We start from the raw sequence: 12,289 nt of genomic DNA on the forward strand, positions 1-12,289 counted from the left end.
TTCCACTACTATTCTTTAAATTTCTCTCTTTTTAACAAAAAGGTGGGGAAGCACCAGTGCCTCATTTTTACTTTATTAGCCTCCATTTTTATCTTAGCTGCTATTGGTGCATGATAGTTATCGGATATGTGTCAAAGCTTTCAATTAAATGCATATGTATGTGTGAAATATAATTTGTGTCTAGTGGAGTCCATTTTTTGTACCTTGAGGAATAATATGTTAATTATCTCAGAGTTCCCACTATTAAATTCATGTCTTCCATACCATATATTTTTATCATTTTCTTCAGAAATCTACCGTGTTTTTTATATTTTTCTTCTAGGTCCCCCAGATATATCTTCACTATTGCAAATCAAGTTCCAGTTCTCACCTATAAGTAATATACAACCATTACTATCTTTTTTCTCATCTTCTATCACTACTGGAGCTCCTCTAGTAATTAGTATAAATATTCCCCATTTCCTTTGTACCTGATCTTCTGCTGCTGAATGTCCATCCTGAAATCTTTTCTTTATCAAACTCTCAAGCTCACTTATTTCCAGATGTATCTCCTGCAGCACTGCTATTTACACTCTGCATTTCTTAATATAATTCAATACTGTTACCTTTGTGTGTATATCTGAAGATCATTCACATTCCAAAATAATATGGATAGTGTATTTATTATGATATGATGTTATTATTCCCACCTACTATATATGACAGCCTTTTTAAATGTCTATTTCCAGTTTTTGTGTTACATGTATCCACTAATATTTAGCAGGTTGATCTATTATACAGTTGTTTCTTGTCATCTCCATTTGAATCTATGTCATGCTTTACAAGACTTTTTGTTTCAATGAAAACCCTGTGTATGTGTGTGTGTGTGTGTGTGTGTGTGTGTGTGTGTGTGTGTGTGTGTGTGTGTGTGTGTGTGTGTACGCGCGTGCGTGTGTGTGTGTGTGGGTGTATGTGTGTGTGTGTGGGTGTATCAATGAATGGAAAATAAAACATGAAAAGAATTTTGTATGTGTGTGTGTGTGTGTGTGTGTGCGCGCGTGCATGTGTGTGTGTGTGTGTGTGTGTGTGTGTGTGCACGCGCGTGCGTGTGTGTGTGTGTGTGTGTGTGTGTGTGTGTGTGTGTGTGTGTGTGTGGGTGTATCAATGAATGGAAAATAAAACATGAAAAGAATTTTGTGTGTGTGTGTGCGTGTGTGCGTGTGTGTGTGTGTGTGTGTGTGTGTGTGTGTGTGTGTGTGTGTGTGTGTGTGTGTGTGTGTGTGTGTGTGTGTGTGTGTGTGTGTAAATGGAAAATAAAACATGAAGAGGAATGCTGGATGGCTTTATTTCTCTCTAATACTACCTGTGCCGAACTGTGAAAAAGCAGGTGTGTATTGAGGCCTGTGCCAAACTGTGAAAAAGCAGGTGTGTATTGAGGAGGCAGAGTAATGAGATAAGTATTAACTCCCTTATTAGTGATGTGTTTGCTGTCATATTTTTGTGACCCTGAACAGCATTTCTTTGACTGCCACTGATTGTCTCATCACCATTGTTGCCTGATCATTCAGACTGCATTTTGCACTTAAAATAAGATGCAAGACTGCAGAATAAAACAGTGTACAGCTTCCAAGATATATTGATATAAGATTATTTAGTTACTGTGGTAATCAAACAATAAAATGTGCTTGCACTTTGATAGCCGTATGTTGCCCCACAGAAAAGTTTTGTGCCTCATTTTTCTGAGCAGATAGTACACTAAATTGGATTAAAAAGAACAATTATTTTCAAGTATACATGGCATTCATGCAGAAACTTGTAATCTGAAACATTTGTCTATCAAATTGCAAGTTATTGAAATTTTTTCGTATGAACTTGTACTGCATTCCTGAATTTCTAAAGAGAATCATAATTTAATAATAAACCAGTATTTATCTGTGTAGATCTAGATGGCAATTAAAGAATATCTTATTATTGCTTTCACCAAGCTATGTCAATAGATCTGGAAGATTTGGTAAAAAAAGTAGATAGTTTTTGCATTTTATTTTGTATAACTTGTTTTATGACTAGAGCAAATTTTCAAAGTCAAGTAGTATTTTTTCCATTGTACATCTTTTTACTTTTGTGATATTATTAAAGTATTTTTGTTCTATTTATCTGCATTTATCTGTTTAATTGAGACTTACCAGTTTGAGTTCATACACTCGGAAATTAATAATACCATAGAACTAACTGATAGCATTCTGGGTAGATTTATTTAGATCGCTGAAACTGTATCCCAAACTGTGTTCATAAGTATATAATTTGTTGCATCATAGTTTCTATTTGTAAAGTCTAGGAATTATAATGTTTTAATGATTAAATTTGATTTTATTCTTCTGCTCTTCACCAGGTTCAGTGACTCATCATAAATTTATGTTTTTCATTACATATTTCATAACTGCGCTGGTGGTGCTGCGGTAGTGTTGTCACCTCACAGTAAGACGTTGTCCTGTTCAATTCTCAGTTAGAGCGTCTTCTGTGTGGAGACATGTGTGAATGGGCATACCTTTGTTGAAGGTTGTGTGTCAGGGCTGGCAACTCGGCACGTAAAAATCTACTGCCAATCATTAGCGGACCGGAGTTCCGCTGTGGCGACCCCTTACCAGGAAAAGCCGAAAAGACACAAAATTACATATTTCATAAATATATTTTCCTTTCTCTTCTAGTATTTCTGCTTTCTGAGACAGGATGTCCTACCTATAATCTTGGACCCGTGTCCTGTTACACAAAACCTATCTCTCTACTCTAGCCTGCATCTTAATACACCGACCATTCCTCCCGATACCTATCTCTTCATCAATACTAACAAATATATTCTAGTTTTACAGGATATAGTATCACAAGGTATATGACTCCTGCTAAAGTCTTGTGTTTTAATAAACCACATCCAGACTATCTAATTGCCAGTGAAATAAATACCTCATAGTCTTATAATGTATATAGTTAATATTATTTTTTGTTAGAAAAACACTTCAGTTAATCAATGTAAACAGTACTTAATGCAGTTCTGTCATGCAATGACTGTATCTCTGAAACTGTAAATGTTTAATGTAAATATAATTATGCATGTACTTCTGCTGGAGCTCTTCTCTCCAGTTCTCTACTGAAAATGGGCTTTGCCCAGTTGGACTAGACTAGTCCACAAAGACAAATAAATCAATATTTATCCTTAGATTTCAGATGATGCCATATTCTTAGGTTCCAGATGATGCCGGTGTGATCTACATTAACTGAGTTCCTATAGCCATGCCTGGGGATCATAAAGATCCTAGGTTTGCCAGTATGATATCTAAGATATTACCATCCATAGTATAATTCAGCCTTACACCTTAATAAAATTATGTGTAAATTCCATACCTTCCTAAGGGCACGTTACTTATTACAACAGCAATTTACAGAGGAGAACAGAAGGCTACCAGTAAAATGTCCAGTGATTCCAATACTACTCCAATCACTTTTTATCATTACTAGTGCATCCAAGAATATAACAGACTACAAACACACCTCAATAAAACCGCCACTCACTTCTTATCATTACCAGTGCCTCCAAGAATATAAGGGACTACAAATATTTCTCAATAAAACCTGTCAAATTATGTCTACATGGCCAAAACCAGAACATGCCTGCTGGGAACTATGAAACTCTATATCCTTTCCATGTATCAGCAAGCCCTGAATAAAAGCAAAACCTTGTAACAGGACAATTTATATTTTACATAGTATTTAAGCTGTGGCTCTACCCCTAAATTTGTCAAAGTAACTATTAGAAAAAAATGATCTAGAGCTTAAAAGAGAGTAAAGCCTTATTTCTGAAAAACATGTACATTTTATGAGGTTACTAATTACACATGAGAATGAGCTGAATTGTTTAAGCACTGAACTGAATGCCCTGCAAATGCAAATTAAAGATCTTCACTTTTTTCATCAACAAAGTTAAAAGATATTTGCAAACAAGTAGCTGAAAAAGAAACTGTTATTAGAAAAATTGTAAACTCACAAAATTATGTTGAGACTATAAGGGTGACCAAACCATGAAGTTGGGGGCTGAAAATTTTATTAACAGGTATAACGTTAATAAAAACAGCAGCAGTTCTATAACCACTAATCAAAAGTTTTCAGACAAACGATGCTCCAATAAATATCAACCAAGAGTTTTTAGGCTGATCCTTTTTTCACGTTGTCACCTATACTTGTAGACAAATAACACAGGCAAGAGGCCTCATTTAGGTCCAGATCACTAATTCAAGCAAATGGAAAGAAGGTTGCTGATGACATATGATAAAATGAGTGCTAGGTCCAAGAACATTATCATTCCTTTACAATAATGAATGAGGCATTTCCAGTGGTCACAGTAAAGCAAGAATTATGTGAATGGACAAAGGTGTTAAAGTTCTAGGTTATTAATTGAAGTTGAAATTGGAATGCTTTCTAAGGGTCTTACATTCATATGCAGTAAATGTGAATTTTTTATTATCATTATAGGATTTGACATTGTCTGATTTGCTCCCTCTGGGGGTGAGAGCTAGGCATTGCTGGACTAGGCATGGGCTAAACAGTCCTTTTTCCTCTAGTCCATGAAGCCTTATCAGCTCGTTTGTTCCTCTTGAAGGTGACAGTCAGGTATGAGGCAGTGGGCTGGTCCCACAGCAGTCCCCTCCTCAAATTAATCTTTCCCAAGTGCGTGGATTATATTCTCTACAATGGCTACTGGTTGGGAGAGTGCATACATGCATACATACAAACATACTTCAACTTATGACCACATCCCCAAGTCAGTAGTACAGTTATCACTGCAACAGCCAAAGTCTGCATGACCTCTTCCATAAGTGATCATGCACCCATTTGTAGGTATCACTAATGTGGCAGGACTAGTAACCTCTTTTTACCAGGATAGTTGAGCTGGCAATGGCAACTCAAGATTATCCGCTGCCTTCTGAAACCTCTATCAAGCATACTGCTAGTTGTACATGATTCACCTGGATCAAAATCAAGGCTTCATAGCAAGTGGAGGCTATGAGACTATTCATTCCTTAAATGAAATTGCTTGTCATTGATTCTATGATTATTTTGTCATTACACACCTACCCATTTGACTGTGTAAAATTTGTCTCTAGCTGATTTGTTCATGTAAGTTTTAGTCCCCTTTTTAATTTTAAATTACAATATTTTAAACATGAATATGAGAGACAGAGTCATGACTTTCTTTCAAAACCTGCTACAGATTGTTTTTATAAGTGGCAGTGAGCATTAAGCCCTACATGCAGAATACAAAATTGTCATTAAATATTATGGTGGCTGATAACAGGGTTGCATGGCTCTTATAGATTCAGTGAAGTATGACTGAATATCTAATCTCATCAGAATAGTCACAGGGAAGCCTTCAGTATGGTAGCCAACAGAACCTAGAAGCAGATGCATGTACTAATAGAGGAGTTTTGGACAATTATTTCATGACCATTGATACATTTAATTTTCTTAATGCTAAATGTACTGTACTTGATTTTACATTTGGCATTCTCAATGTCCATAAAAATATTTCTTGTACTTTCTGCCAGATACCAAATGAGAGGTATCTGGGCCTTAATAACATATTATTATGTTACGTTGCTTGACATTTATCATTCATTAATAATTGATCAAATGTCTGTAAATTAATCCAAAATTCAAATATAAATCAAGTTTATAAACATGTTCTAGTAATCAACTTTAATCATCTTGTTATAACTATAACAAAGATTATTAATTTACTTTGTTATTTTATCAATTTTATGTGGGGGGTATAAAAAGCGCAATGTAAAATTTCCCAAGTAAATCTTTTGCAGACTGGAGATATATTTGTTTATACTTACAAATTTTAGTAACAAGTCTTTGTCAACATCAGATCAAATAGTTTTCTTTCAATATGATTCTTGAATTAATAAACTGTGCTTCAAAATAATTTATAAAGATCTGAAAGTGCTAATTTAGAAGATTTCTCATTGGAAAAAAAAATAAAGATAATTATTTTGTTAAGCCTGGACATCTTTGTAATTATTTTTTGTTATACCTTGTATTTTACAGTTTGTAAACCTTTTGTAAGACGATAACAAATAAAATAATAAAATGACTACAGTTCAAGCAAAATTTATTAAAAGGTACATATTCACTCTAGTACCCCAGCTAATACCTTCATTCATCCAGTTGAAGCATTAGCCAAAGAGCTAGAGTGAATATGCATCTTTTAATAAATTGTGCTTAAACTATAGTTGTCTTATTACTCTGTAAACTGTCTAATATTTTGAATATGCCCCAAGTCCCCAGCACCTAGTTCAAATTTCATAATACTGTCTGCTGATAATAATATATTTTCTAAACAATTAAACCAAAACCAGAAGTTTTCCTTTACCACTCCATCATTTTTTTGGTGTTAAAACCTTCTATAAAACCTAGTGTGAGGCAATACAAAAATGTCGAAGGAGAGAAGTGAAGTAGTTTTTCTGGAGCACCTTTTTTCCTTGGAAGAAGATGGGGTACAGACTTGGCCTACTGAGATCAGAAATGCTACTGGAGCACTGGGTTCAAGGGGAGGAGAAAGGAAGTCTTAATAAGTTATATTGCTTGCAGAAACAATTTACACAACCTCTATCTGATGCTTTTTATATTACACAATCTAGGGTAGAACAAGACATGCACAAAGGGGTTAGTACCTTAAAACAAAATTATCTTGTTCTTGGATAGTTGATGGCTCTGCTGTCTCCTACAGAGCTCCTGCCCCTGGGAGGAAGAAATGGTTTTAGAGCCCTCTCCTCCCAGGAGAAAAAAATTGCTAATGCACTGATGTGAGAGACAGAGAAAATTAGATTCTCCAGTTTCAAGAAAAAAATTATCAAAGAAAAAAATTAAGCTATTCTTAGTACTGCTGTAATATAACCCTTTGCAGTATATAAAAACTGTTCTTTTTTTTAAATATGTCATATGTTGCAAGAAAACAACAACTGCAAAACAATTTTGTGTGTGTTTTGCTAAACTTTTGTCTTTACAATGGCATGGTAAGCTATTTACTGAAGCACTGGAGAAAAGGAATTTAACTGTTGACGGGATACCACTCCGTCTTAATTGATTTTCCCATAGCAATATTAAAGAAAATAAGTATTTGTCAGTACTAAGAATAACACTAAGGGAAAAGACAATCAAGGATTCTTTGTTAACTTCTAGTCTGTTAACAATTTTCACAGTAGTGTTGACTTTGAATCTCCTGACGAAGCCAGTATTGAGCTAATAACACTGGGACTGTTGTCCAATAAGGATTTTGTTTGATTGCTTTCCCAAACTACAGGCCTTGACATTCAGCTTTGTTTCATCTCCTGCATATGGTGGTTGATGAGACAGACTGTATTATGTCCTGTTTGTGTGTGTGTGTGTGTGTGTGTGTGTGTGTGTGTGTGTGTGTGTGTGTGTGTGTGTGTGTGTGTGTGTGTGTGTCTATAAAGGGTAAATGGGTTTATTCTTTTTTTTCCTTTTGTAATATTTATTGCATGGTTTTCCAGGTACAGCACAGTATGGTACTATTAAATGTTGTTGGCTGTGTTTATTTATACTGTTTTTCTACTTTGGCTGGCAAACTGTTTTACTGCAGTGATATGTATTTTTTTCCATTATTCCTAGTTTAAAGTATATTATTTCACAAATAGGTATTACAGGCCATTTAGTGTCAGTAGAATACATAGTTACATAAAGGAAAAGAAATAGCTGAAATGTATAGTTAAATGGCATGACAATATCTTTTGTGTACAAGACATGCATATAGTGAGCTCTCAAATATTGAATATTAAACAAAGAAAGCCATGGACTAAATGTATTCTTGCTAATAATTTTCCTCAGTGTAGAGCTTGTGTGTTTACTACTGACCAGGATGAACCAGATCCAAAGTTACTGGGTAAATAATCTCATATAAAAAGTAGTGTACATTGTTAGCTAACATTGGTACCAGTGGATCTGAGATTACCATTGGTACACAATGTACTTTTCATTGATTATCTATCTTATTTAGGGGATGCTGAATATGGTATACATGAGCTGGAAAGAAGAGCAGTTTTACTGGCAGCTGAATGGAACACAGTTTTATCTTCTTTAGACAGAGCATGTGTTAACTTGGCATTGTATCAAGTATGCCACAATCAATATATCAAGCAAGTTATGCACAGCCAGAATTTAGTCAATCCTTGATGTTTGTACTCCCTCAAACTAGACAACATTCCCATATTTCACAAGATTCCAAGTTGGCTGCACATTAAGTAACAGCTTAATTCTGGCACTCCCAGTCTGAAAAAGTACAGTTGTGTACTCTTACCATAAATGTAGATGTTCGAGTGTATTCACTGTTGCAGTCATCACTGTAGGGTTCTTCCTGCCAGCAGCAGCCTCCGATCGGCCAGAATCCCAAAGTCTGGATCGGGCACCAGCTGAGGTTGCATTTATCCTGACGTCAATGCGCCGGAAGGTATAAAGACCTCAGCTGACGCCATTTCCCCAGTTTTTCTTGCCCCAGATGTCAGGTGCCCAGAAAGAAAAGGCTAAAAAAGAAACCATGCTCAAAGCCTCAGCAGCCAAAATACCTCATAACAGACAATAATCAAGGAAGAAACAAAAGAGGGGATAGGAGGGAGGGTAACCCGGACTGCAACAGTGAACACACTCGAACATCGACATTTATGGTAAGAGTACAAAACTGTACTATGTCCTTCGTGGTTCACTGTTGCAGTCATCACTGTAGGGTTGAGTCCCAAAGCTAAGAAAGGGTGGCTGGAGGAGAAACAGAGGGAGCGGTCACAAAACCTTGCAAAACCACAGAAGCAAAACCTGCCCTGGATTTAGAATAGAGAGGGAGGTTGTAATGCTTAGAAAAAGCATGTACAGAACTCCAAGTAGCAGCTTCCAAAATATCCTTGGTAGGAACCCCACAAAGAAAAGCTGCTGAAGCAGCAGTAGCCCAGGTAGAATGAGTCCTAACATTAAAAGTAACCGGATTGCCATGATAAGAGCAACAGAACCTGATGCAATGGGCAACCCACTTGGAAATAGTTTGCTTAGTGATTGCTTTCCCCTGAACAGTAGGAGCATAAGTGATAAACAACTGATCAGATTTCCGGAATATCCTGGTCCTGTCCAGGTATAGACGAAGCTGTCTGTGCACGTCTAGAGAGTGCAAAAGACTTTCTTCCTCACTTTGAGGTTTAGGATAAAAGGTAGGCAAATGAATAGACTGATTCAAGGCCACTGCCGAAACCACCTTGGGCATAAATGTGGGATTAGTCCATAGAGATACACTGTCCTGATGAAAAATAAGGAAGGGTTCCACAGCCATGAGCGCTTGCAATTCCAAAATTCTTCTAGCAGAGGTAATAGCTAAAAGAAAAGTAGTTTTCCAAGACAAAAATTTTAAATCCGTGGAAGCTGCAGGTTCAAAAGGAGACAAAGTTAATTTCTCCAAAACAGTTAAGATCCCAAGTGGGAACAGGAGCCCTTATAGGGGGCTGAATATTCTTAGCCCCTCTAAGAAATTGTTTAAGTAATGGATGAGAAAAATCGAAGGATCTGTATCGTAATGTGCAGAAATTGCAGAAGCATGAAGCCTAACAGACGAAAAAGATAGGCCCGTATGTAATAACTCTGTCAGATACTGTAAAATCAGAGGAATGTTTGGAACAGAAGAATCACCACCCTGGACTTGACTCCAGGAGCAAAATCTTTTCCATTTTCCCGCATAAGATTTTCTAGTGCTGGGCTGTCTAGCTTCAAGGATTACATCCAATACCTGTTTGGAAAGGGCAGAGGTGTTTACAGACTCTGGATCCGCCAGGCAGCTAGATGCAGAGTCTTGACATGACTGTGCAGTATCCGGCCGTCCCGTTGAGACAGTAGACGAGGGATTTGAGGCAGAATCCAGGGAGGCTCCTGAGCCAAGTTCATCAGAGTGGAATACCAGAATTGCCGAGGCCAATTAGGAGCCAGTAGAATCATGTGCAGTCTGTCCTGTTTTATCTTCAGAAGTACCCGAGGTAGAAGAGGAAAGGGAGGAAAAGCATATACTGAGAGGTGTTTCCAACTGAATGAGAGGGCATCCACTTTCCATGCTAGTTTGTGGTAGGTCCTTGTGCAGAATGTTGGAAGTTGATGATTCTGAGAGGATGCAAAGAGATCTATGTCCGGACATCCCCAAGCCTTTATAATCATCCCGAATATCCGAACATCCAACATCCATTCGTGTGGATCTGAAATGCGTCTGCTCAATGCGTCTGCCAGAGTGTTGACTTTCCCTGGCAGGAATTGCGCCTGTAAGTCGACACTGCAGGTCAGAGCAGTGTACCAGAGATTCATGGCTAATCTGCACAGGGGGTAAGAATGAGAGCCTTCCTGCTTGTTGAAGTATCACATCACTGTAGTGTTGTCTGTCCGTATCAACAATTGTCCTGGTAGAAGAAGGTCCCTGAAGGCTATCAGGGCATTCTGTACAGCTAGCATCTCCTTCAAATTTATGTGCAGGTACGTTTGCTCCTTTGTCCAAACACCCTGAAGACATCTCCCATGCATGTGGGCTCCCCATGCATAATCTGAAGCATCCGTTGTCAGAACTTGGTTGGTCGGTGGAGGACAAAAAGGCTTCCCCTTGTTCTGTAGACAGGCTTCGGCCCACCAAAGAAACTCTCACTGGAGACAAGGCAAAATTGTGACCACTGTTTCCAAACTGTGGTAATGCTGAGACCAGACACTCTTGAGATACCTCTGCAGTTTCCTCATATGCAGCCTTGCATATGGTATTAGCAGAATGCAGGAGGCCATGTAACCCAAAGCCTGCAGAATTTTTCTTGCAGTCAGCTGTTTCATTGAAGCTAAGTGTCGGAAAAAATAAGCCAGTTGCACTTTTCTGTCTGGTGTCAAGGAAGCCATCTGGGTTGAAGCACTTAGAAGAGCACCCAGGAAAGTAATCTGTTGTGTGGGTATCAGGTTTGATTTCTTTATATTCACTGTGAAACCGAGGCACTGAAGAAGACGCTGCACAAAGGCTAGATGTCGAAGTAGAGTGTCTTTGTCGTCCACTTGAAGAAGACAGTCATCCAGATAAGGGTAAATTTGAATCCCCTTCTGTCTGCAAAACTCCATTACTGGTGCCAGGCACTTCGTAAAGACCCTGGGCGCAGTAGATAAGCCAAAGGGCAGCACAGAGAACTGGTAATGTTTCAAGCCCGCTTTGAAATGCAGATACCTTCTGCATTCTTGCCTTATAGGAATATGCAGGTAAGCTTCTTTTAAGTCCAAAGTCACCATCCAAGTGTCCTTGCCCAACATAGGCAACAGCTGCTACAGAGTGAGCATCTTGAATTTTGGTATATCTAGGAAGGTGTTTAGTACAGAGAGGTCCAGGAGTGGTCTCCATGAATTTTCCTTCCTGGGAACCAGGAAAAGTCTGGAATAAAAAACTTGCCCTAGTTCTAAATTTGGCACCAATTCTATGGCCCTCATAGCCAGGAGGGACTGAACCTGTTATTGTGCCTCTGCCCACTGATGATTTGGCAGGTCTGGCCAACCGTTCGGTTTTGGCAAAGTGTGGAAATGAAATCTGTAACCTCTTGAGACTATGTCCTAGCCCGGAAAGGACCAAGGCTTAGTTGGCCAGTGTCTGCTAAATCTAGGAGGTTACAGCTGTAGAAAATCATTAACCATCTGCATAGATTTGGCTTTGTCTTCCATTTTCTTCAATACCTCTTCAGCTTTGGACCCAAACAGAACATCGTGCTGCAAAGAGGCATCCAAAAGTTTGGCTTTAATCTGATCCGGTAAGTTTAGATCCCTTAACCAAGCATGTCTTCTAATAACAGCGCCAGTTGTTGCAGCCCTACAAGAAGCTTCCAAAGAATCAAAACCACAATGTAGGGTATGTTTGCCCACTTGTTCAATAGCATGCAATAAATCCTGTAACTCCTGATTATCCACACCAATAGACACAGCTGACATCTTTTTTTGAAATACAGACAAAAGGTATTGCTGATACTTCAGCATATGAAATTGACAGTTCAAAGCCCTAATAGACAATATAGCAGAAGCATAAACCTTTTTACCCCATCTCTCCAAAGCCCTGGACTCTCAGTCAAAGGGAATAGGATTTTTAGCAGAGGCCACTTTAACACCCTTAGGACCCTGAGAAATTGTTTCCGGATCAGGCGAAAGATTTTTAAAAATAAATTTATGAGAATCTGGAACCCTATAATACCTATCCGGTTTGGCCGGAGTAGGG

Source organism: Protopterus annectens, chromosome 11.part0, assembly GCF_019279795.1.
Source record: "Protopterus annectens isolate FY-2018-M chromosome 11.part0, PAN1.0, whole genome shotgun sequence".
Classification (NCBI taxonomy): domain Eukaryota; kingdom Metazoa; phylum Chordata; order Ceratodontiformes; family Protopteridae; genus Protopterus; species Protopterus annectens.